The sequence below is a fragment of the Anabrus simplex genome, chromosome 4 (assembly GCF_040414725.1).
Source record: "Anabrus simplex isolate iqAnaSimp1 chromosome 4, ASM4041472v1, whole genome shotgun sequence".
Classification (NCBI taxonomy): domain Eukaryota; kingdom Metazoa; phylum Arthropoda; class Insecta; order Orthoptera; family Tettigoniidae; genus Anabrus; species Anabrus simplex.
The window spans coordinates 273,582,709-273,609,553 of record NC_090268.1 but is presented as its reverse complement, the minus strand read 5'-3'; positions in this window follow the sequence as shown (position 1 = coordinate 273,609,553).

The following is a 26,845-nucleotide window of genomic DNA, read 5'->3' as shown; positions in this document are numbered from 1 at the left end:
GTAGTACCACTAAATTCGGTACGAAATAGGTTTGTGATTTGTAGCAGTAAAAGCCTGGCCTGGTGGATTCCAGTACCCTTGCGTCGTACCCATGTGTGCAACACCGCGGGTCTGGGCGTAGCCTGTGAGTTGTACCACTATATGAGCAGCACCGTGGGTCTGCGTTGCCTGTGATTTGTACCCACTATGTGAGGAACACCACGGGAATACCGGCGCCCGTGTTTAGTACACCTAGGTGGGGAACCTTCTCGGTTTGCGTTGACTCTGAGTTGGGCCATTGTGTGAGACACACCATAGGTCTGCGTTACTTGTACGTATTGCAATACTTGTAAGTAGTACCATCTTTTGTGGAACACCGTGAGTCTTCGCTACTTCTGATTAATACCCAACATGACACATACCATGGTTCTATTTTACTCGCGACATGTACCATTCTGTGGGGCCTTAGACGTGGAGTTTGCACCCCCTTTAGACACCAAGCATCATTGTGCTTTATAAGTGGTTCCTTGGTCGGTAGTAATGCTATTTTCGATCTGTATTGAGTCCGATCCACTGGTTTTTGTTTGTCTGTTTTGTGTTTTGTTGAGTTCCTGTCCATCCATTCATTCTTCATGCCATATTTTATTTTTATTTTGGTCAGTGGATGCCTTTGCAATTTTTGTTCTTTCATTTCGTACCATTAGGGGCCGATGACCTTTGATGTTAGGCCCCTTAAAACAACAAGCATCATCATCATCAAATTGAGTATTATGAACTGGATCGACAGATTGTTTTGGATTTACGGTTATTTTCTCAGCATCATTCGTTTTAAATTCTAGTCAGTGGATACACCTGAAGTCTTAATTATCGTGTCATTTCGTTGTATGGGCGGCACCCATGCCATCTTTTGATGACGGGATGGATGTCGCGCTGTCCTCTACATCTACGGATGTAGAATTAGATAGTGTTTAGGCTAACGAGCATTTTTCGCTCATAACCTAACACTCCTTTTACAGTCCACACTATGACACTGTTACAGTGGAATTGTAATGGTTATGACAGGCATCTTGCTGAGTTACGTCAGCTTATTAGTGAGTACGCAGCGAGTATAGTCTGTATTCAGGAGACCAATTTCAGACCTGGTCATCATACGGTCTTGAGGAATTTCAAACTATACTCGACAGAACGATATTATGCTCACCGGGCTTCCGGAGGCGTTGGCATTTTTGTACGTTCTGATAGCTACAGCGAAGAGGTTCCATTACGAACCCCTCTTGAGGCTGTAGCTGTTCGCGTCTCGCTGCCTGTCATAGCAACAGTGTGTAATGTTTATCTTCCACCCGGCCAGCATCTGAACATCAATGATGTCGCTGATCTTATAGATCAGCTTCCACCACCCTTCCTCTTATTGGGCGATTTTAACGCCCATCACCCCATATGGGGCTCTGAGACGCCTTGTCCCCGAGGAAGAGAGTTGGAAACACTTATAACAGATCTGGATTTATGTATTTTGAACACAGGGGAACCAACTCACTTTAGTGTACGTTACGGCACATACTCTCGCATAGACGTAAGTCTATGCAGCCGAACGTTGGTTCCACTGTTTCGGTGGAATGCACACGATGATCTCTGTGACAGTGACCATTTTCCCATTATTCTTACTTTGTTGAAACATAAACCCGTCGAGGCTCCCCCTCGATGGATTCTTAAACATGCTGATTGGCCAAAGTACACATCACTAGCTGTCTTTCACGATGATGTCAGGCGGACCGTCGGCGAGGAAATAACTTACGTCACCCAAGTTATTCTTGCCGCTGCTGAGGAGTCCATTCCGTTTTTCTCGGGGACTCCTCGCCGAAAACTCGTTCCTTGGTGGAACGATGAAATAGCAGCAGCCATCAAAGAACGCCGTCGCGCTCATAAACGTTACCGTCGACAGCCTACTGTGGCCAACTTGGTAACATTTAAGAAACTCCGCGCTAAGGCGCGAGTTCTTATTCGACAAAGTAAGAAGGCTTCATGGGAGAGATATGTGTCGTCCATGACGTTGCATACTCCATCATCTCAAGTGTGGACGAAACTTCGACGACTTTCGGGTATTCAAGGATCATCTGCTGTACCGGGAATTTCCATTGCAGGCAGTGTCGCCACTGATCCCCTTGCGATTGCTAATCATCTCGCTAGTCATTTCGCGGATGTCTCTGGCTCCTGGAATTACAATCCTGATTTCCTCCCTCTGAAGCGGGAGGCTGAACGTCATCACCTTAGTTTTGCCACCCAAGTTTCAGAGGACTACAACGTGCCCTTTGCGGAGTGGGAACTCCGCAGCGCATTAGCGCTTTGCAAGGACACGTCTCCTGGACCGGACAACATCCATAACCAGATGTTGAAACACCTTAGTGATGATAGTTTACTATATCTCCTTCGTGTGTTCAACCGAATCTGGACAGAGGGTGATTTTCCGTCTCAGTGGCGAGAGGGCATAGTCATCCCTGTCCTCAAGCCTGATAAAGATCCTAAGTATGCAGGAAGTTACAGACCGATTTGTCTTACAAATTGCCTGTGTAAGCTCTTTGAGAGGATGGTAAATCGCAGACTCGTGTGGTGTCTGGAGAAACAAGGACTCTTGTCCGAGTACCAATGTGGATTTCGAGCCGCTCGATCCACCACAGACCACTTGGTACGCCTGGAGAGCTCTATCCAGGATGCGTTTCTCCGCAAACAGCATTTGGTAGCTGTCTTCTTTGACTTGGAGAAGGCCTACGATACCACCTGGCGATATGGCATCCTTTCAGTCCTGCATCAATGGAGATTCCGAGGTAACTTGCCGGTATTTATTGCGAATTTTTTGTCCCTCCGTCTATTCCGTGTCCGAGTAGGGAGGACATATTCGCAATACCACGTTCAAGAAAATGGAGTACCACAGGGATCGGTTCTTAGTGTCACTCTGTTCGCGATTGCCATAAACGGTATTGTCGCGGCTGCTGGTCCAGCCGTCATACCGTCCCTATATGTGGATGATTTTGCTCTGCACTATAGCTCGTGCAGTATGGCAGTCGCAGAGCGACAGTTACAGCAAGCTATTAGGAGGGTGGAGAAGTGGACCTTAGAACATGGCTTTCGGTTTTCTGCCGCAAAGACCTCCGTTGTCCACTTTTGTCGTCAACGTACACTTCACCCTCATCCTGAGCTTTATCTAGGTAATGTCGTTCTTCCAGTTGTTGACACCTACCGATTTCTTGGGCTCCTTTTTGACAGTAAATTATCGTGGGAGCCACACGTGCGGCAGTTAAAAGTGCAATGCACTAGGAAGCTTAATATCCTTAAGTTTCTTAGCAGCACTTCTTGGGGGGCTGACCGCGCGGTGCTCCTGCGATTCCATCGGGCACACATTTTATCCCGGTTAGACTACGGCAGTGCAGCATATGGCTCCGCAAGACCAAGCGTTCTTGCGAAGCTGAACAGTATCCACCACAGCGGGGTTAGGTTGGCGACGGGAGCTTTTCGTACAAGCCCCATCGCTAGCCTGCTCGCTGAGTCTGGTGTGCCGCCTTTACACCTGAGGCGCCAGCAACTTCTACTTACATATGCTGCAAATTTGCGACAGATGCCACTTCATCCCAGCTATCCTTGCGTGTTCAACAATGGCAACCGTTTGCTGTACGCTGCTCGTCCTCGAGCGACGCGGCCGGTTGGGATACGCTTGGATAACATTTCCGAATTGTTTGACGTACCTTCGGTTCCTTGCCTTGTCAGACAACCAAGTGGGGTACCTCCGTGGGTCGTACGACGACCTGAAGTAATCCTGGATCTGCACACTGGTCCAAAGGAAAACACGGACCCTTCGATTTATCGGAGGCTCTTCCTGTCCGTTGTTGGCCGCTATCCAGGTTCAGTCGTCGTCTACACGGATGGTTCAAGGTCAGATACGAAGGTGGGCTGTGCGTTCGTTGTTAACAATGATAGGTTCCTTTTTGCTCTTCCGGCAACCTGTAGTGTGTACACAGCAGAGCTCTATGCTATCTATGAGGCTCTGCGGTACGCACTGTACAATGAGCGCCGACACTTTCTTCTGTGTACCGACTCCTTGAGTTCGCTCCAGTCTATAGATACCTGTTTCCCTCGGCACCCTCTGGTGCAGCTAATCCAGGACCTGCTGGCCGGGTGTTGGGATGCTGGCACCAGAATCACATTTCTGTGGCTCCCAAGCCACATGGGCATAGAGGGAAACGAGTTAGTAGATCAGGCTGCCAAGGAGGCAGTTACACTGCCCACGTTGCCTTTCCAGGTTCCAGTAAGTGATATTCGCTCCCAGCTGAGACATCTTGTTATGTCCCATTGGGAGATGGAGTGGCAGGCCATTCCACTTCCCAATAAGCTGAGAGCGATAAAAGGAACAACGAAGGTATGGAGGACTTCCCTTCGGGCTTCGCGGAGGGAAGCCGTGGTATTATGTCGTCTTCGGATCGGCCACGGTATCTTGACTCACTCGCATCTTTTGAAAGGAGAACCCCCTCCGGTGTGTACCTGCGGCGACCACCTTACCGTGGTGCACATCCTTACGGAGTGTGTGGACCTGGTCGATCTGCGCCGTAGTCTTAACCTTCCGAGTACTATCTCCCTTATCTTGCGTGATGACGAGCAGTCAGCAGACCTCGTCATCCGCTTTATGAGGGATAGTGGACTGTTTTCTCGTGTGTAATGCTGTCCTTTGTCCTAGTGTGTTTTGTGTCACTTTCGCTTTTATCCTATTGACTTAATTTTAGTTTGTTTTGCGTATTTTAATGTGTTATTTTAACGTCTCTCGTAAATTATGTACTACCAGGCAATGCCTTATTCTTTTGTTTTCCTGTCATTTCTCTTATTTTATTAGAAAATAGGGCATTGCGTATTAGATCCACTGATTGTTTTAATCTCACCCTCATTTTTCTCCATCATTTTTTAAACTCTAGTCAGTGGATATGTTTTTAAAATTTTAACATCATCTCTCATGTCGTTTATCACATTCCATTAGGGGCCGATGACCTTCGATGTTAGGCCCCTTTAAACAACAAGCATCATCATCATCATTTCGTTGTATAACGTAGAATGAGACCCGATGACCTACCTGATGGTCCCGTTTAAACAACATCCCCTATGGGTGTGGGGCGCAAACGAAGAATACGCCCACGGTATCTCCTGCCTGTCGTAAGAGGTGACAAAAGGGGGCGACCAAGGGATGATGGATTTGGACCCATAAGATTATCCGTGATTAGTACCATTACGTGAGGAACATCATGGGTGTGTGGTTAGTATCATTCGTGGAGCACCACCATGGGTTTGCAACACCTGTCATTAGTACCACTATATGAGGAATAACATGGGTCTACGTTACCTATGGTTACTACCACTATTTGAGGAACACCACAGGTCTTGGAAATTGCCTGCGATGATGATTGTGGGGAACACCATGGGTCTGCGTTACTCGTGAATAGAACCGTTATATAAGAAACGACCATGGGTCTACATTACCCGTTATTAGTACAACTACATGAGGAACACCATGGGTCTGCATTACCCATGAGTAATATTAAATGAGGAACACCATGGGTCTGCGTTACCTGGGTAAGTTGTAGCATTATGTGGGTCATCATCATCATCATCATCATCATCATCATCATCATCATCATCATCATCATCAACTTTCTGCAACTTCTTACGGGGCACTCTGTATATAATGAACCATTTCAGGATTCGCTGGCTTTGAAGTGTCAAACAATAAAACGTCCGTCCGTCCATCCATCCAATCCAATCCAATCCAATCCAATCCAATCCAATCCAATCCAATCCAATCCAATCCAATCCAATCCAATCCAATCCAATCCAATCCAATCCAATCCAATCCAATCCAATCCAATCCAATCCAATCCATCGTCCTCACGCTTTGAATTCTGGTCAGTGGAGGATTTTGGACTTTTAATTTGTCATTCAGTTTCGTCTCATTTCGTACTATTATGGGCCGATGAATTACATGTTAGGCCCCTTTAAACAACAAGCATCACCATCATCATCACCATCATCCAACTAGGAAGTATCTAGGCTATTTTCTGTTTCAACACATAGATTAAGGCATAATAAGTAAACATGTTTTTAAATCTGCAATATCTTTCTGGAAGTACTACTGAGTTACTGTCTACTGAGGCATTCAGTTGCCGTTTCTCGGTAGGTGTCAGTTACTACAAAATTCTCTTGCTGGAGCGTGTCTGTTTGCTTCCGCATAGTTTCGGAGGGCAAAGAAAAACGGACCACTAACAAGGATACGAGCAGCTGTCCCTACAGAATATAAATACATACAAGGAATACTCGGCTCACGTATCCATATAGGAGCATTGAGAATTCCTGCCTACGCTGCTCTCTTCACGGTACAAGTGTTTGTTCGGTGATGCGCTCTAACAGTCCTTGCAGTACACCTGTTCCGTGATTGCCCTGAGAGCTTGTTGGGGTTTCCACCACTACTTGCGGATTACGAGCTTCTCCGTATTGATTTCAATCGTGTACAAGAGGCTAGGCCGGTAACCCAATTGACAGTGAAAAATGAGCCTGTTCCTCCCATATTTTTCCGCAAGCCAGGTAATATCATAAAAGAATGAAATATCTAACTTGGAGACTTCATGTAGATGCCTACGTGGAATGGGCTTGAAATCCACCACGGCGCCTGCTCTAAAATAGTCTTAAATTGGAAGGAACGAACAGCCTATATTAATGACTATGTACCAGTATGGACATTTGGTCTCTCTCATGGCAAAACAGCCCCAAAGGGCCATTGCCTACCAAGCGACCGCTGCTCAGCCTGAAGGCCCGCAAATTATTAGGTATCGTGTGGTCAGCACAACGAATCCTATCAGCCGTTATTCTTGAATTCCTAGACTGGGTCCGCCATCTCACGATCAGATAGCTCCTCAATTATTACCACGTAGGCTGAGTGGACCTCGATCCAGCCCTGAGATCCTGGTAAAAATCCATGACCTGGCCGGGAATCGAACCCGGGGCCTCCAGGTAATCGGCAGGCACGCTGAGAGAGTTTCTGTTAATGATTCTTTCAATTTTCACGTTCATTTAGAATATGATCATTTTGTAGGAGTGTCTGTTGAAAAGGTGCTACAGTAGAACTTTGCTTAACCGAAATGCTCTGGCAAAGTTATATTTTAATATTTTGTTTTTACCCTCTCGTTCTCAGTCATCGATATTAGTAATTCTCTTGCTATATTTGCTGAGAGCTATAAAAATCTTATTTTATATAAAAATGGGTATGTGTGTGTGTGTAAATGACACTTCTCCTCCTAAACCACTGGAGCAATTTCAATCAAACTTGGTACACGTATTACTTACTATCGGGAGAGGAGCTGGGTGGTGGTAAGCTATCCCTAGCGCCCTTAAGGGAGGGGGGTAAGGGGGATTGGTTATAAAAATAATCGAGGATATTGTCGAATTTATAGTTTTCGGGGTCGCTGAGTTGAAAAAAAAATACTCCAGAATTTTTTAAAGGCTAAGTTCAGCCCCTTTTTAGGTGGGGAGCGAAGGGGGTGAGATATAGAAATAATTAAAAACAGTTTCGAATCGATAGATTTCAGAGTCTCTGAGATGAATAGCAATACTCCGGATTTTTTTACAAGTCCAAGTGGGGGGCGAAGGGGGTGAGATATAAAAATTATCGAAAAACTATATATGAAAATATTATCTTATTCTTCTTACTATATAAACATTTATGTATGCGGGTGGTAGTGTGTGTGTGGGTGTGTGTGGACCTGCTATGATCATCACAACTCGGCAACTCGCACTTTACATTGGAAACGACTTCCTTTGGACTTTCCTATGTTGTTTCTCGGATAACGTCAAGATACATGCAATTAAAAAATTTTTATTCACTTCATGTATAGTAAATTACTTCGATACCCGTATACAATATAGAATACCGTAGCGAAACACGGGTACATTTGCTAGTTGTCAATATAGAGCATGTACCTTTGCTTAACAGAGTTTATGCATTTTATTTCGACATTTAACTTCCTAAAATATTTACCATGATTGTGTCATCAGAAAACACGCGTCAACTGTAGTGGCTCCGCTCAATTTATTTCGGATAAACGGCGTTCTACTTTATTTCCACTTCCAACACCAAACCCAACCATTGATACGTTCCATGTGCCTTTTAATTTACGTTCCTTGCGCTTTTACCACAACTTTCCTAGGCTGGAAACAAAATCTTTTGAATAGACACACTTCATTTAAATGTCGGTGCCAGTTTCGACAACTTCTCCGCAATTTACGTATATAAAGTTTAACTTCACCGTTTGAGGGTTAAGCATGTGAAGAGAACTTCTAGATATACTGAAGGCATTCGAACGCCTTTGAAAACAGACGTTGTTGAATAAGTGTACAACCAAGTTCCAGTTAATAAATAGAGAATAAAGCTTGGCAAAGGCTGCACACTCCTATAGGTAAACTCTCTCCTTTATGGCAGATGCAGCACGGGGGGTTCTGGAAAACTCTACTAGACGAGTTACGGAGTTTCATGTCGAACTCGTCAGTCAATAATCAGTGTAAGAAAACTTGTCTCTCTGTTTTGCTATTTTCACAGTTAAAATTGTTACTGGGATACCCGTGGAGCAGTAAGAGGTTAAAGAAGGTGCCGGGGTGAATGCGTCTATCTACAATATCAAAATTACTTTAAAACTTGAACCGAAGGTTAAAATTCTCTTAGAACTTAACAATTTATCATAACAATGAAACATCAGGTACAATGAAAATTTCAGAAATTGGAAAATTCAAGATTCAGACCTTGACAATTCTTGGCTACAAGCCCCTAGGTTACAGTTCCAGTGACCACGAACCTACTACGCTGTTGTAGCAGGGGTAGAGGTGATACTCCCACGTGGCGCGTCCCAGGTAGTGGATACGGGGGGTCCTTACCGGCTTGCCGGCGGACTTGAGGGAATTAAAATACCTCTCGCGGACCAAACACACTACCCCCTGCGGGTGGGGGACGCACATGTAGAATACACCCACGGTATCCCCTGCTGTCGTAAAAGGCGACTAAATGGGGCCCAAGGGGCTCTCAACTTGGGACTGTGGATTGGCGACCACGGGGCCCTTAGCTGAGTCTTGGCATTGCTTCCACTTACTTGTGCCAGGCTCCTCACTTTCGTCTTTCCTGTCCGAACTCCCTTGGTCAACTCTTCTTCTTTTCCGACCCCGACGGTATTAGAGCATTCAAGACCTAGGGAGTCTTTCACGCCCTTCGTGGCTTTTGCCTTTCTTCGTCCGTTACTTCATCTTTCGAAGTGACGGATCCCTTCTTTCTTCTTTTCTCTCTCTCACTTTACCCATGTTCCCCAGAAGAAAGGGTTTCCATTATAGGAGCCAGCACTGGATCTTCCCGTTTATATTTTTCGATATCACGAAACAACATAAGGGACATTACTCTAAGTAGCACAAATACAAGAAAGTACGGAAAAGGAAGAAGAAGAACTGTCCTCCTGTACGGCTTAATCCACCTACGACCGTATTCTTTGACCCTCTAATGCAGGGCCCCTCAGGGTGCATGCGCGTGGTGCATGCACTGTGCACGGTGCGAAAGACGACTTCGCTTGGTTGACTAGAGTGCAGACCCACCCCCCACTCCGTGAATTGGAGCAATAGCGCTTACTCTCTCTTTCCTCACGCCTGTCTCGCTCGCTTCCCCTGTCTCCCTCTTCCCCACTTGCTCCGTAGCGCTCCAAATCCGATCTGAGTTGAGCCGAGTAGAGCCGAGCTTAGCCGAGTAGCCCAGAGACGAAGCGTTGCTCCGAGCTCAGCGGCACCGATGCACAGTGACGGAGCTCTTGCGCCTCGATCTGCACGCGTGAGATTTTGGGCGTTTGAGAGGACCTGCTCTAATGGGTCGCACGTCGAATTGAAAAGCTGAAATACGGATAGCCCAACGGGCGATACGTCCTGAACGAGTCCTAGATAAACCCAACTTGAAATCTTATCGGCAGTTTCTAACTCGAATTTAACATGCTCCAGATAAAGGCGGAACTTCTCCAAGGCAAACAGGACTCCGAATCGGTTACTTGGTTGCTTGAGCCGATAAGGTCCTGGACGCATAGGCAATAAGCCGCTCTCCGAGTTCGGTTTCTTGCAGAAGAACAGCAGCAACAGCAGATGAAGGTGCATTGGTTTGAACTATGAATTTCTTAGAGAAATCTGGCATAGCCAATAATGGGCGTGGCATAAGTTACCAAGGGAGATGTTCAATAAATTTCCAATTTCGTAGCCATCGTTTAAGAAAAGCGTAGGAAAACAACAGATAGGGAATCTGCCACCTGGGCCATTGCCCTAAATGCAGATATTGATTGATTGATTGATTGATTGATTGATTGATTGATTGATTGATTGATTGATTGATTGATTGATTGATACGATTGATTGATTGATTGATTGATTGATTGATTGATTGATTGATTGATTGATTGATTGATTGATTGATTGATTGATTGATTGATTGATTGATTGATTGATTGATTGATTGATTGATTGATTGATTGATTGATTGATTGATTGATTGATTGATTGATTGATTGATTGATTGATTGATTGATTGATTGATTGATTGATTGATTGATTGATTGATTGATTGATTGATTGATTGTGTTACGGGGTTACCCGTAGAATGCAGAGGTGAAAGAAGGTGCGGACTGGAATGGGTCTAACTACAAGTCCGAAAGATGAATTAAAATTTTCATAAAGGTTATATTTTCAGAACTTAACAATTTTCATATAGACTTACGAAATTCAACGAGTAACAAATCAACAACAAGCCAAAAATAAGGTACAAGGTATAATTTATAAATCAGAGCACGAAAGCACAAGTTTTAGGGGATCATTACAAGATCTGGGCTTCGAGCCCCAAGTTTTATAATTCCTGAGCCCTCAGCTCACAACCACAAATTACCAAAGGGCGGAAAACCCCTAATAACATGGAGCACTAGCTCCCACCTTCACATCTCAAGCCTCTCCGAGACACTTTTACCACAAATAAAAGAGCTAACCCGCTCTCAATTTTCTGAGCATATCAAAGGTAGGTGTTGCAAACAGTCAAGCTCATGGGGAGGAGGAAAATGATGTTGGTGAAATTATGCTTGAGGAAGTGGAAAGGATAGTAAATAAACTCCATTGTCATAAGGCAGCAGGAATAGATGAAATTAGACCTGAAATGGTGAAGTATAGTGGGAAGGCAGGGATGAAATGGCTTCATAGTGTAGTCAAATTAGCGTGGAGTATTGGTAAGGTACCTTCAGATTGGACAAAAACAGTAAGTGCACCTATCTATAAGCAAGGGAACAGGAAGGATTGCAACAACTATCGAGGTATCTCATTGATTAGTATACCAGGCAAAGTATTCACTGGCATCTTGGAAGGGAGGGTGCGATCTGTCGCTGAGAGGAAGTTGGATGAAAACCAGTGTGGTTTCAGACCACAGAGAGGCTGTCAGGATCAGATTTTCAGTATGCGCCAGGTAATTGAAAAATGCTACGAGAGGAATAGGCAGTTGTGTTTATGTTTCGTAGATCTAGAGAAAGCATATGACAGGGTACCGAGGGAAAAGATGTTCGCTATACTGGGGGACTATGGAATTAAAGGTAGATTATTAAAATCAATCAAAGGCATTTATGTTGACAATTGGGCTTCAGTGAGAATTGATGGTAGAATGAGTTCTTGGTTCAGGGTACTTAGAGGAGTTAGACAAGGCTGTAATCTTTCACCTTTGCTGTTTGTAGTTTACATGGATCATATGCTGAAAGGTATAAAATGGCAGGGAGGGATTCAGTTAGGTGGAAATGTAGTAAGCAGCCTGGCCTATGCTGACGACTTGGTCTTAATGGCAGACTGTGCCGAAAGTCTGCAGTCTAACACCTTGGAACTTGAAAATAGGTGCAATGAGTATGGTATGAAAATTAGCCTCTCGAAGACTAAATTGATGTCAGTAGGTAAGAAATCCAACAGAATTGAATGTCACATTGGTGATACAAAGCTAGAACAGGTCGATAATTTCAAGTATTTAGGTTGTGTGTTTTCCCAGGATGGTAATATAGTAAGTGAGATTGAATCAAGGTGTATAGTCCATCTTCGTAGTAAGCGTCTTTCTGGACGACCGGAGGTGTGGCCTGGCCTCGTGTGCGAGGAACTATGGGAGCGTTCGCGCTGGTGGTGGGGGAAGAACTTGAACCTTTCCTCCAGCTGACACAGTCGAGTTCAGGCAGCGGACGTAGCCCTGGGAACTGACTGAAATAGTGTGGAAAGCTTAGGCGCGATACGTTCCCGGGTCGGGGTGGTCATTATGCAATGGCTCATCGGTGTACATACATCACACTAACTCAAAAGTGTAGGAATTACTTAATATGATAAACTAGTGAAAATAAAATAGTACCGTACATTGTACAAATCGAGTCTCATATTTCGATTGTCTGTCTTAAAACCTTGTCCATTAACTACACAGGCCTTTGAGCACAACATTCTAAAATTTCAGTTCTATTCCAGTACGGAAATACTTCGTAACTTTCGTCGTAAATGTTGGTGACGTCAAGAAATCAGAGGGTCATGCCTAAAAGAATTCATATCGGATGATGCTTTCGACACAACGTGAAATAAATCTCAGTGTATAGTAAAAGTGGAGGTCAATATTTTGGCACTCTGTAGTCTCTAATTTATTCTTATACATTCTTATTATACATTCTTACGAATATGAAATCTGTTATATAAAATTGAAAGGTTTGAACCATTTGGTAGAAAATCAATTGAACATAAGACAGTAACTTGCAACTGGTAATACTGCGAATAAAGGAAGTTCGTTTGAAACTGTACTGTACTGTATACCAAGGAAAGGCGCATCGGTACGCGCTATCAGTTCATCAATCGCCTAACGAATAGGAGGAAGTTGTTTCCACTGACAGCCTGGAGATATAATCTACTTAACGTGATTTCTAGTGAAATACGTATAAAAGAGATTAATTAATGCAAATTTGTCGGGAAAATGCACAGAAGAAGCATTAGTAGAAATACTTCATCTAATTTCATAATAACATTAACAATGTCTACTTTTCTTCTCCATCAGAAGAAATATAATAATATATAATACTCTTGAATAACCTGCTATTGTTATGACTGAGAGAACAGGTCTCCTACAGCAACAGCAGCAACAAAAACAACAACGAAATGCTCCGGAACAATAGACAATATAAATCTGTCTCAAAAAAAACAGAGCAAAAATATTATCGGACTTCTTACGTGTTCTATGATCACGTTTGTTTAATATTCGGAGTTCAGGGATCTTATTTACAAATTATTCAGAATAATCTTCACTCTCATCTGAAGCTTCACCGAGGTTGATGTCGGACTGGTCTAATTCTAATTCCTTATGCATGGTGTTGTCACGCTCCCAGTATTCCTGCTCAGTGTCTTTTACGTGGTCGCAACATTTTTTTCCGTTTGTCTTGCGAATACTGTGCAAGCAATATCCGCAAAGAGCTTCCTTTTTGTCGAGTGTGTCTGCTGTCAAGTCACGAGTGATCTATAAGACAGAGAAATATTTCGTACAGAATAAGCATTTTTATTTATATTGGGAATAGGAGCGCCTCATTTATGAACAGTGAAGGCATTAGAGATGCTATGGCACACATTTTTATGCTAAAAAACTAATTATGCTGTATTACTATTAATTGAGATAAATTCATTTTTTGCTAGGGGCTTTATGTCGCACCGACACAGATAGGTCTTATGGCGACGATGGGATAGGAAAGGCCTAGGAATTGGAAGGAAGCGGCCGTGGCCTTAATTAAGGTACAGCCCCAGCATTTGCCTGGTGTGAAAATGGGAAACCACGGAAAACCATCTTCAGGGCTGTCGATAGTGGGATTCGAACCTACTATCTCCCGGATGTAAGCCCACAGCCACGCGCCTCTACGCGCACGGCCAACTCGCCCGGTGATATATATTATTATCACGGACCTCTCCTTTGATATCTCCCCAAACCGACTCAGTGTGATTGAGATCTGGATGATACGTTTCATATGTTCACTCATGGTATAAACACTTTCACGTGCCTAGCCTCGCAGTGGTCTCCCAGATTTAGAAGAGGACCTAGAAGCCATGCTCGTCACTTCAGTAATTTCAACTTAGCCCGCACGTAACAACACGCGCCACTTGAGAGAAGTTTTCACTTCAGCGCTAGCCTGGCGACTGGACCTGCTGTAGGAGTGGGGGGACGATAGCTCCCACCACTGCATGCGCAACCATTTCTCGCGCAGGACGCTTTCAACCAAAACGGACTATAGTAAAGCTAATGCAGTGAGCTCGCAGTTGCGATCAGCAGTATTCTGTAAGAAGGAAGTCAGCTCCCAGACAAAACTATCTTTACATCGGTCTGTTTTCAGACCAACTTTGCTTTATGGGAGCGAAAGCTGGGTGGACTCAGGATATCTTATTCATAAGTTAGAAGTAACAGACATGAAAGTAGCAAGAATGATTGCTGGTACAAACAGGTGGGAAAAATGGCAGGAGGGAACTCGGAATGAGGAGATAAAGGCTAATTTAGGAATTAACTCGATGGATGAAGCTGTACGCATAAACCGGCTTCGGTGGTGGGGTCATGTGAGGCGAATGGAAGAGGACAGGTTACCTAGGAGAATAATGGACTCTGTTATGGAGGGTAAGAGAAGTAGAGGGAGACCAAGACGACGATGGTTAGACTCTGTTTCTAACGATTTAAAGATAAGAGGTATAGAACTAAACGAGGCCACAACACTAGTTGCAAATCGAGGATTGTGGCGACGTTTAGTAAATTCTCAGAGGCTTGCAGACTGAACGCTGAAAGGCATAACAGTCTATAATGATAATGTAATGTAATGTAATGTAAAGGTAACAACCGACATTACTATCAACTGCCCTCAAGGCACATCTACAAAGAAACAGCGGTATCTTGTACCCAACCTACTGGGCCTTCGTTGAAAAAGAATAGGATAAGTAAATGGCCCAAAATACAAAGTAGAATGGAGGCGTGTACTTGCACTCCTACATGAACACTTGTTAAAACCTAAGGGGCACTAGGCCGAGTAAAAAGGGGCTATTCCCACTCTAGGGAGGTGACTCGTATAAGAAAATTTTAATACATTATGAGTAGAAAATCGGTTATGAAAACGTAGTCACCTCAAATCAAACTGAAGGGAAGCTCGAGAGGGTAAAGCACTCTCTATCCCCGAATTACAGTTAAAGATAAATGAAGTTTTACAAAGACTGAAAAAGGTTTACATGTTTCAAGAGATAGGTTACATATTAAAGGTTTCGGATCTTCCCCGCGGTTTAGACTGCTGAGCAAGCGAGAAATAAAGATGTTAAGTGGTCATTACCTTATAGAAGAGCTGCTGGCGGATGAAAGAGGCGCTTCCCGCTCCCTGTTACACTTCCATACACTAAGCTAGATGTTGTTCGAGTGGCCAAGAGCCGTGAAAATCAGCAGTTTTATACCCTCGTGGAAGATTCGAGACCTTTCATGAATAATTAAGACACACCCACCGGCGTTTATTGGCTAACTAAAATTTACACATCAAAATTGGAGAAGAAACCTAGGATTGGTTGGAAATTAATTGCAGAAATTACTGATTGGCTAAGTTCAAAACTGGCGGAAAGGAAGATTTATATTGCCAACCCACAAATGAAAGAACGAAATTTAGTAAAGAACAAACTTATGAATACAAAACTTCTTCAAATAAAGTTCTACCGCTTCGCACCAGGGTGCATGGTCATAGTTTTTGGTAGAGACATCTGTGAGAGAATGTCCACACTTCTTGATAATTAGTAAACAAAAGCAGTTCGAAATTAACACAGTGACATCTTCTGAGAAACTGTTGAGATAATTCGGTTTTTAAAGTTCAGGGTTTCTGCTGTAGGGGAGTACTTTAAGGCGGAAAATTCAAAAGTGCGGCGTAGAGGTGTACCAATCGGTACAGATTGATTGATTGATAGGTGATACAGAGAGAGGGCCGGGCTGAATGGCTCAGACGGTTGAGAGGCTGGCCTTCTGACCCCAACATGGCAGGTTCGATCCGGGCTCCACGAACCTGCTACGCAGGCGTAGCAGGGGGAGAGGTGATACTCCCACGTGGCGCGAACCAGGTGGCGGATAGGGGGCTCCTAACCGGCTTGCCGGCGGACTTGAGGGAAATAAAATACCTCTCGCGGACCAAACACACACCCCCTGTGGGTGGGGGAGGCGGACGAATAATACACACACGGTATCCCCTGCCTGTCGTGAGAGGCGACTAAAAGGGGCGACCAAGGGATGTTTAAATTGGAACCATGAAACTCTTTTGATTCGTGCCATCACGCGGGGAACACCAAGGGTTGCTTTTACTTGTGCGTAGTACCACTACATTAGGTACGAAATTGGTTTGTGATTAGTAGCACACAGGAGCACCGCGCGGTCGGCTTTTGCAGTACCTGTGAATAGTACCACCATATGAGCAGAACCATGGGATGATAGCTACCATGGTTCTGCCTTGCCTATGATTAGTACCCACTATATGAGGAACACCACGGGATAGGGAGAGGTCCCTGTGGTTAGTACTCTTCTGTGGTGAACACCATAGGTTTGCGTTGCCTGTAAATGGCGCCGCAAAGTTGGAAAACATAGGTCTGTATTAAATGTCGAATTTCATAAGCTCTGAGTAGTACAATAATGTGTGGAATGCCGCAAGTCTCTGCTACTTTTGATTAGTACCGTAACAGGACAGCTACCATGGTTCTATTTTGATAGCGATCAGTACCGTTATGAGGGGCCGATAACTTCGATTTAGAACCCCTTTTGACTGCACGCATAATCGATTCAGTGTTATGCTATAGCAGTAGTCCCTTGGTCAGTAATACGATATTGTCACGTCCGTTTATGTGACTGTGCGACATTGCGGGGCGCAACCACTGATTGTTTTAAATTCATGTCCATCCATTCATTCTTCGTTGTCACATTTTTGAATTCTGGTCAGTGGAGAATTTTATACTTTTAATATGTCATTCCATTTCGTCTCATTTCGTACCATTAGGGGCCGATGACCTAGATGTTAGGCCCCTTTAAACAACAATCATCAATCATCAATCACCTGGACCCCTTTATACATCAAGCATCCTCGATTCAGGATTTTGCTTCATGAGTGGGCCCTTGGTCAGTAATAAATTATCTATGATCTTTTTTGAGATGGATCCACTCCTTTTTTGTTTGCACGTTCTTTGTTGGATATTTGTTTTTGGTTCATGTCCATCCATTCCTTCTTCATGACGATTTTTTAAATTTTGGTCAGTGGTTGGTTTATGATTTTTTGTTGTCATTTCATTTCGTACCATTAGGGGCCGATGACCTCGATGTTAGACCCCTTTAAACAACAAGCATCATCATCATCATCATCGATCCGCGCTCAGTCCGGTGGAACCCCCTGTGGGTGGGGGAGGCAGACGAAGAATTCACCCACGGTATCCCCCGCCTGTCGTAAGTGGCGACTAAAAGGGGCCCAAGGGGCTCTCAACTTGGGAGTGTGGATTGTGACCACGGGGCCCTTAGCCGAGTCCTGGCATTGCTTCCACTTACTTGTGCCAGGCTCCTCACTTTTGTCTATCCTGTCCGACCTCCCTTGGTCAAGTCTTGTTCTTTTCCGACCCCGACGGTATTAGAGCATTCGAGGCGTAGGGAATCTTCTTTTTTCACGCCCTTCGCGGCCCTTGCATTTCTTCGTCCCTTACTTCATATTTCGAAGTGACGGATCACTTCTTTCTTCTTTTCTCTCTCTCTTTACCCATTGTGGGTGGGGGATGCAGACGAATAATACACCCACGGTATACCCTGCCTGTCGTGAGAGGAGACTAAAAGGGGCGACTAAGGGTTGTTTGAATTACAAACATGAAACTACCTTTGGTTCGTACCATCGCGCGGTGAACACCATACGTTGCCTGTACTTGCGAGTAGAACCACAATTAGTACGTTTACATGGGGATTGAGATCGATTTGAGTATACTTACCGTATTGAATACGATCCCCGTTTACATGCAGTAGGCTATTTGAGTATCGTATTGAATCCCCAGGCAACATCTACGTATACAGACGATGCAGAATTGTAGTAAAATCGATATCACCTCTTAGAATTTAAGAATGCCACATGAAGTAGAAGCCCAGGAGATAACTTTGTTTCCACGAAGTTGCTACGAACACGTAGCAGGGGGAGAGGTGATACTCCCACGTGGAATTTTGAGCATTTTGTCGCTCATAACCTAACACTACTTTTATAGTCCACACTATGGCACTGTTACAGTGGAATTGTAACGGTTATGATAGGCATCTTGCTGAGTTACGTCAGCTTATTAGTGAGTACTCAGCGAGTATAGTCTGTATTCAGGAGAACAATTTCAGACCTGGTCATCATACGGTCTTGAAGAATTTCAAACTATACTTGACAGAACGATACTATGCTCACCGGGCTTCCGGTGGCGTTGGCATTTTTGTACGTTCTGATAGCTACAGAGAATAGGTTCCATTAAGAACCCTTCTTGAGGCTGTAGCTGTTCGCGTCTCGCTGCCTGTCATAGCAACATTGTGTAATGTGTATTTTCCACCAGGGCAGCATCTTAACATAACCGATGTCGCTGTTGTTATAGATCAGCTTCCACCTCCCTTCCTCTTATTGGGCGATTTTAACGCCCATCATCCCATATGGGGCTCTGAGACGCCTTGCCCCCGGGGACGAGAGCTGGGAACATTAGTGACAGAGCTGGACTTATGTCATTTGAACACAGGGGAACCAACTCACTTTAGTGTACGTTACGGCACATATTCTCACACAGACGTAAGTCTATGCAGCTGAACGTTGGTTCCACTGTTTCGTTGGAATACACACGATGATCTCTGTGACAGTGACCATTTTCCCATCATCCTTACTTTGTTGAAACATAAATCCGTCGAGGCTCACCCTCGATAGATTCTTAAACATGCTGATTGGCCAAAGTACACATCAAAGCTGTCTTTACTGACGATATCAGGCGGACCGTCGGTGAGGAGATAACTTACGTAACCCAAGTTATTCTTGCGGCTCCTGAGGAGTCCATTCCGCTCTTCTCCGGGAATCCTCGCCGAAAATTCGTTCCTTGGTGGAACGAAGAAATAGCAGCAGCCATCAAAGAACGCCGTCGTGCTCATAAACGTTACCGTAGACAGCCTACTGCGGCCAACTTGGTAACCACGAACCTGCTACGCAGGCGTAGCAGGGGGAGAGGTGATACTCCCACGTGGCGCGTCCCAGGTGGCGGATAGGGGGGTCCTAACCGGCTTGCCGGCGGACTTGAGGGAAATAAAATACCTCTCGCGGACCAAACACACACCCCCTGTGGGTGGGGGAGGCAGACGAATAATACACCCACGGTATCCCCTGCCTGTCGTGAGAGCCGACTAAAAGGGGCGACCAAGGGATGATTGTATTCAAACCATGCAACTACATGTGATTAGTACCACCACGCGGAGAACACCAAGGGTCGCTTTTACTTGTGCGTAGTACCACTATATTAGGTACGAAATAGGTTTGTGATTAGTAGCACACAGGAGCACCGCGCGGTCGGCTTTTGCAGTACCTGTGATTAGTACCACCATAGGAGCGGGACCATGGGATGATAGCTACCATGGACCTGCCTTACCTGTGATTAGTACCCACTATATGAGGAACACCACGGGATAGGGAGAGGTCCCTGTGGTTAGTACTCTTATGTGATGAACATCATAGGTTTGCGTTGCCTGTGAATGGCGCCGAAGAGTGAGAAAAACATAGGTCTGTATTAATGTCGAATTTCATAAGCTTTGAGTAGTACAGTAATATGTGGAATACCGCAAGTCTCTGCTACCATTGATTAGTACCGCAACAGGACAGATACCATGGTTCTACATTACTAGCGATAAGTATCATTCTGAGGGGCCTTTGACTTGTATTTTGGACCCATTTAGACACCAAGCATCCTCGATTTGCTTTTGGAAGTGGTCCCTTGGTCAGTAATACTATTAACTGATAGTTTTTTGAGTCGGATCCACTGATTTTTTAAAATTCATGTTCATTCATTCATTCATTCATGCGTTCATTCATTCTTCATGACATTTTTTATTTTGGTCAGTGGATAATTTTGAACTTTTACTTTGTCGTTTCATTTCGTACCATTAGGGGCCGATGACCTCGATGTTAGGCCCCTTTAAACAACAAGCATCATCATCATCATCATCAACTTGGTAACATTTAAGAAATTCCGCGCTGAGGCGTGGGTTCTTATTCGCCAAAGTAAGAAGGCTTCATGGGAGAGATATGTGTCATCTATGACGTCACACACTCCATCATCTCAAGTGTGGACTAAGCTTCGGCGTATTTCGGGTATCCATGGATCATCTTCTGTATCGGGAATTTCCATTGCTGGCAATATCGTCACTGAACCCCTCTCGATTGCTAACCATCTAGCTCGCCATTTCGCGGATGTGTCTGGCTCCGGGAATTACCATCCTGATTTCCTCGCTGTGAAGCGGGAGGCAGAACGTCATCACCTTAGTTTTGCCTCTCAAGCTGCAGAGGACTACAACGTGCCCTTTACGGAGTGGGAACTCCGCAGCGCCCTAGCGCTTTGCAAGGACACGTCTCCTGGACCGGACAACATCCATCACCACATGTTGAAACACCTTAGTGATGATAGTCTACTCTATCTCCGTGTGTTCAACCGTATCTGGATGGAGGGTGATTTTCCGTCTCAGTGGCGAGAGGGCATAGTCATTCCTGTCCTCAAGCCTGACAAAGATCCTAGGTATGCAGGAAGTTACAGGCCGATTTGTCTTACCAACAGCCTGTGTAAGCTTTTTGGGAGGATGGTAAATCGCCGACTCGTGTGGTGTCTGGAGAAATAAGGACTCTTATACGAATACCAGTGTGGTTTTCGACCCGCTCGATTCACCACTGACCACTTGGTCCGCCTGGAGAGCTATATCCAGGATGCGTTTCTCCGTAAACAGCATTCGGTAGCTGTTTTCTTTGACATAGAGAAGGCTTACAACACCACATGGCGATATGGTATACTTTCAGTCCTGCATCAATGGAGATTCCGAGACAACTTGCCGGTATTTATTGCGAATTTTTTGTCCCTCCGTCTATTCCGTGTCCGAGTAGGGGGGACATATTCGCAATATCACGTTCAAGAAAATGGAGTCCCACAGGGATCGTTTCTTAGTGTCACTCTGTTCGCGATTGCCATAAACGGTATTGTCGCTGCTGCTGGTCCAGCAGTAATAACGTCGCTATATGTGGATGATTTTGCTCTGCATTATAGGTCGTGCAGTATGGCAGTCGCAGAGCGACAATTACAGCAAGCTATTAGGAGGGTGGAGAAATGGACCTTTGAACATGGCTTTCGGTTTTCTGCCGCAAAGACCTCCGTTGTCCACTTTTGTCGTCACCGTACTCTTCACCCACATCCTGAGCTTTATTTAGGAAATGTCGTTCTTCCAGTTGTTGACACTTACCGATTTCTTGTGCTCCTTTTCGACAGTAAATTATCGTGGGAGCCACACGTGCGGGAGCTCAAAGTACAATGCACCAAGAGGCTTAACCTCTTGAAGTTCCTTAGCAGCACTAATTTGGGAGCTGACCGCGTGGTGCTCCTCCGATTTTACATGGCACACATTTTGTCCAGTTTAGACTACGGCAGTGCAGCATATGACTCAGCAAGGCCAAGCGTGCTTGGGAAGCTGAATAGCATCCACCACGGCGGGGTTAGTTTGGCGACGGGAGCTTTCCGTACAAGCCCCATTGCCAGCGTGCTCGCTGAGTCGGGTGTGCCGCCTTTACATCTGAGTCGCCAGCAAATGCTTCTTTCGTATCATGCAAATTTGCGACAGATGCCACTTCATCCAAGCTATCCTTGCGTGTTCATCAATGCCAACCGTTTGCTGTACGCTGCTTGTTCTCGAGCAACGCGGCCGGTTGGAATACGCTTGGAGAGCATTTACAGATTGCTCGACGTACCTTCGGTTCCTTGCCTTGTCAGACAACCAAGTGGGGTACCTCCGTGTGTAGTACGACGACCTGAAATAATCTTGGATCTGCACACTGGCCCGAAAGAAAACACGGACCCTTCGATTTATCGGAGGCTCTTCCTGTCCTTTGTTGGCCGCTTCCCAGGTTCCGTCGTCGTCTACACGGATGGTTCGAGGACAGATACGAAGGTGGGCTGTGCGTTCGTTGTCGACAATGATAGGTTCCTTTTTGCTCTCCCGGAATCCTGTAGTGTGTACACAGCAGAGCTATATGCTATCCGCGAAGCTCTGCGGTACGCACTGTACAATGAACGCCGACACTTTCTCGTGTGTATTGACTTCTTGAGTTCGTTCCAGTCTATTGATACTTGTTTCCCTCGGCACCCTCTGGTGCAGCGGATCGAGGACCTGCTGGCAGGGTGTTCGGATGCCGGCACCAGAATCACGTTTCTGTGGCTCCCGAGCCACATGGGCATAGAGGGATATGAATTAGCAGATAAGGCTGCCAAGGAGGCAGTTACACTGCCCCCGTTGCCTTTCAAGGTTCCAGCAAGTGATATTCGCTCTCAGCTGAGACATCTGATTATGTCCTATTGGGAGATGGAGTGGCAGGCAATTCCACTTCCCAATAAGCTGCGAGCGATAGAAGGAACAGCGAAGGTTTGGAGGACTTCCCTTCGGACTTCGCGGAGGGTAGCCGTGGTATTATGTCGTCTTCGGATCGGCCATGGTATCCTGACTCACTCGCATCTTTTGAAAGGGGAACCGCCTCCGATGTGTACCTGCGGCGAACACCTTACCGTGGTACACATCCTTACGGAGTGCGTGGACCTGGTCGATCTGCGCCGCAGTCTTAACCTTCCGAGTACAATCTCCCTTATCTTGCGAGATGACGAGGAGGCAGTAGACCTCGTCATCCGCTTTATGAGGGATAGTGGTTTGTTTTCTCGTGTGTGATGATGTCCTTTGTCCTAGTGATTTTTGTGTCAATAGCGCTTTTATTCCATTGACTTCATTTTAGTTTGTCTTGCGATTTTAATGTGTTCTTTTAGAGTCTAATGTGAAGTACGTATCTCTATCTGTCCTATCAAGCAATGCCTTATTCCTTTGTCTCCTGTATTTTTGCTTATTTTATTCCAAAATAAGGCATTGCGAATCAGATCCACTGGTTGTTTTAATCTCATACTCATTTTCCATCACCATTTTTTAAACTCTAGTCAGTGGATACGTTTTAAAATTTTAACTGTCATGTATCCTGTCGTCCATCTCGTTCCATTAGGGGCCGATGACCTTCGATGTTAGGCCCCTTAAAACAACAAACTTCATCATAACTTTCAGTTTTGAAAGTATGTATGGTATTCCAAATGTAATTGGTGCAACAGATAGAACGCACATTCCAATTTTACCCCCAACAGAAGATTATCGTCTTATAATATGATTGCAGTTGCTGATCATTTATATTATTATATTTGTTATTTCAACAGAACATTAATGATGATTTTGTCAGAACGAACATGGAGTGTGTGCGCAGTCGTATTCAATACGATCTCAGTACGATCCGCGTTTACATGGGCCTCAGTTCGAACCGAGTACGATACGATTCCAGATTTTACCGTATCGACTTTGAGACTCAATTCGAATTGAGTCCCCGTTTACATGGCGTTTTCAATACTGGAAGTGTACTCAGATCGATCTAAATCCTGTATGTAAACGTACTATATATTAGGTACGAAATAGGTTTGTGAGTAGTAGCAGCCAAGAGCGACAGAGAGGGAAAGCCTGGAGGCGGAGTCGGAATATTTATACGCGATGATTTGAAATACAAGGTAATATTTAAATCGCCAAGTGAATACTCTCACAGAGCGGAGTTCTTGTTTATAGAAATTGAAATTCGTGGTACGAAGTGTTTACTCGGTGTAGTGTACCGCCCACCGAAGACTGGAAACATCACAGATTTAGAAGAAGCGCTACAGGATTTAATATTCAGGTATGAACATATGATTTTAATGGGAGACTTCAACACTGACCTGAAAAATGAAACCACTGAGACTAGGCGACTGACATGCATGTTTGAATCAATTAATATGACAATTCTGCCCTTGCAACCCACACACCATGTTGCAACCTCGCACACACTCCTCGACCTAATCATTGCAAACAATAATGACCGTATATTGACACATGGACAGATGCCTGTGCCAGGCCTTTCCCGCCATGACATGAGTTACGCTGCATACTCTTTAAAATGTCCAAAATACAGGCCTAAGATAATCAAATACAGGGATTTCAAAAATTTGAACGACGAAGCTCTCATTGAGGACACTCTGAGCACACCATGGCACACAATTCAGTATATAAAGGACATTGACGACAATGTATCTCATTTTAACGAACTTCTCTTAACATTATACGACAGACATGCCCCATTACGTACTGCTCGAGTAAAGCGACCCTCTAACCCGTGGCTCAATCAAGAAATTCGTGATAAAATGAAAGATAGGGACTCAGCCTATAGCTACTACGTGAAACATCCAGCGCAGGAAAATTTTGAGAATTATAAAAAACTTCGAAATAAAACCACGCAGATGATAAGAAACGCTACAATACGCTACTCGTACGAAATTTTAAATACACATGACTCTGCTGTTGCATGGAAGACTCTCTGAGATATGGGTCTAAGTAAAACGAAGACAAAGGACAGTAACTGTAATGTACCTTTGGATGATCTGAATGAGTATTTTAGCTCAAGAAACGTCCAGACGAACGGAAATACCAAGAGAGCCACTATTGACAGAATATTTTCAAAGGGAAAGCATGGTGGTGAAACATTCTACTTCTCTCACGTAACTCCAGGTGATGTAAAGAGCGCCCTTAATGACATAAAATCAAAGTCTCCTGGACACGATGGAATAAACCTGTCCCTTTTAAGAAGAATTCTAGACATCATTCTTCCTACAATAACGCATATTATTAACACCTCTCTTATGACGGGAATCTTTCCTGGGAACTGAAAAAATGCCATCATCCGACCCTTGCAGAAAAACAGTACCCCCACAACCCTTGACGATTACCGCCCTATTAGTATTCTCCCTGTACTAGGAAAAGTACTGGAGAAACTAGTACACAAACAAATGACAGCCTATCTCTTACATCATAATTTACTCGACAGATATCAATCAGGGTTTAGATCGAACTACAGTACCAGCACAGCATTAGTAAAAGTAACTAACGACATTCAGCTAGCAATGGATAACGGACAAATGACAATTCTTACTCTTCTCGACCTTACAAAGGCATTTGATTGCGTAGATAAAGACATTTTACTAGCTAAATTAGAAATGATGAAATTTTCTAATAATGTATTATGCTGGGTACGTTCTTATCTCAGTGGACGTAAACAATGTGTGTCAGTGGGAGTCAATGTGTCTAGGTGGCGAAATACTGAGATGGGGGTAGCACAGGGTGGGGTGATATCACCACTTCTGTTCTCCCTATACATGAATGACCTATCAGAACAACTGACGAACTGTAAATATCACCTATACGCTGACGATATCCAATTGTTTATTCATACCAAGCCAAATGACATACAAGAAGCAACCATGATAATTAAACGAAGACTTATTTTAACGAATGGAGTAGTAGCCACTGCCTGAAAGTAAACCCATTAAAATCGCAAGCCATCATAATAGGATCTAGAAAAGCGCATGCCAAGTTAGAAAGCATCAACGTACCGGTTGTCAAGATCAATGAAACACCTATAGCACTGAAAGACTCCGTTAAGAACCTTGGAATAATTTTTGATAAGTATTTAAGTTGGTCAGAGCACGTAACAAAAATTTGTCAACGTGTATTCGGTTCATTACACTCACTATACAAACTGAGAGATTTTCTACCTGTCAAAACCAGGAAACTGCTCATTCAAGGACTAATACTACCAATATTTGATTATGGTGATGTAGTCTATAATAACATAAGTTGTTCACTTGGTTCTAAACTTCAACGGGCGCATAATGCCTGCATTCGATTCATTCTAAATGTTCCGCTCCATTCCCACATCAGCCCATTCCTCCATCAGCTGTCCTGGTTAAGATTATGTGATAGACGTAAATACCATGCTGTTTCTCTTCTTCACAAAATACTGCGAACAGGTAAACCACATTATCTGAGAATAGATTTCAACTACCTCTCTCCCTCAAGCAGAACACCCTCAAGGTCATCAGTACAAACCCTGCTGTCCATCCCCACTCATCACAGTAGTACGTTTAACAAGTCATTTGTACCGGGGACCATACGTTCCTGGAATTCTCTCCCGGGTGAAATTAGAGACATAAGCAACCTAAAGCTATTCAGAAGAATGTGCTGAAAATTTTACCTACACTCAGATTGATTTACTCTTAGAAGTACCCTTAAATTTTAGATTATTAAGTTAAATGAATAAAATGTCAATGTAAGGTTAGAAACATTATAGTTTATATTTTTCGAGATATAGCTCTAATAATAGTAATTATTATAAATTAATTTTAAAATGTTAAAATGATTTTTATGATGCTTTACATTTCATACAAATTACATTTCACATTAACTTTAAATTATAATTAACTTATTTTTTAAGTAGTTATGATGTTCAGTATATTATGTTTATACAGGTGCATAATTATATGGTTTGGCATAATAGCAGGCTTCATAGCCTGAGCCCCGCCATGTACAGAAAGACATTAATAAATAAAATAAATAAGAGCCTGGCCTGGGGTTTTCCAG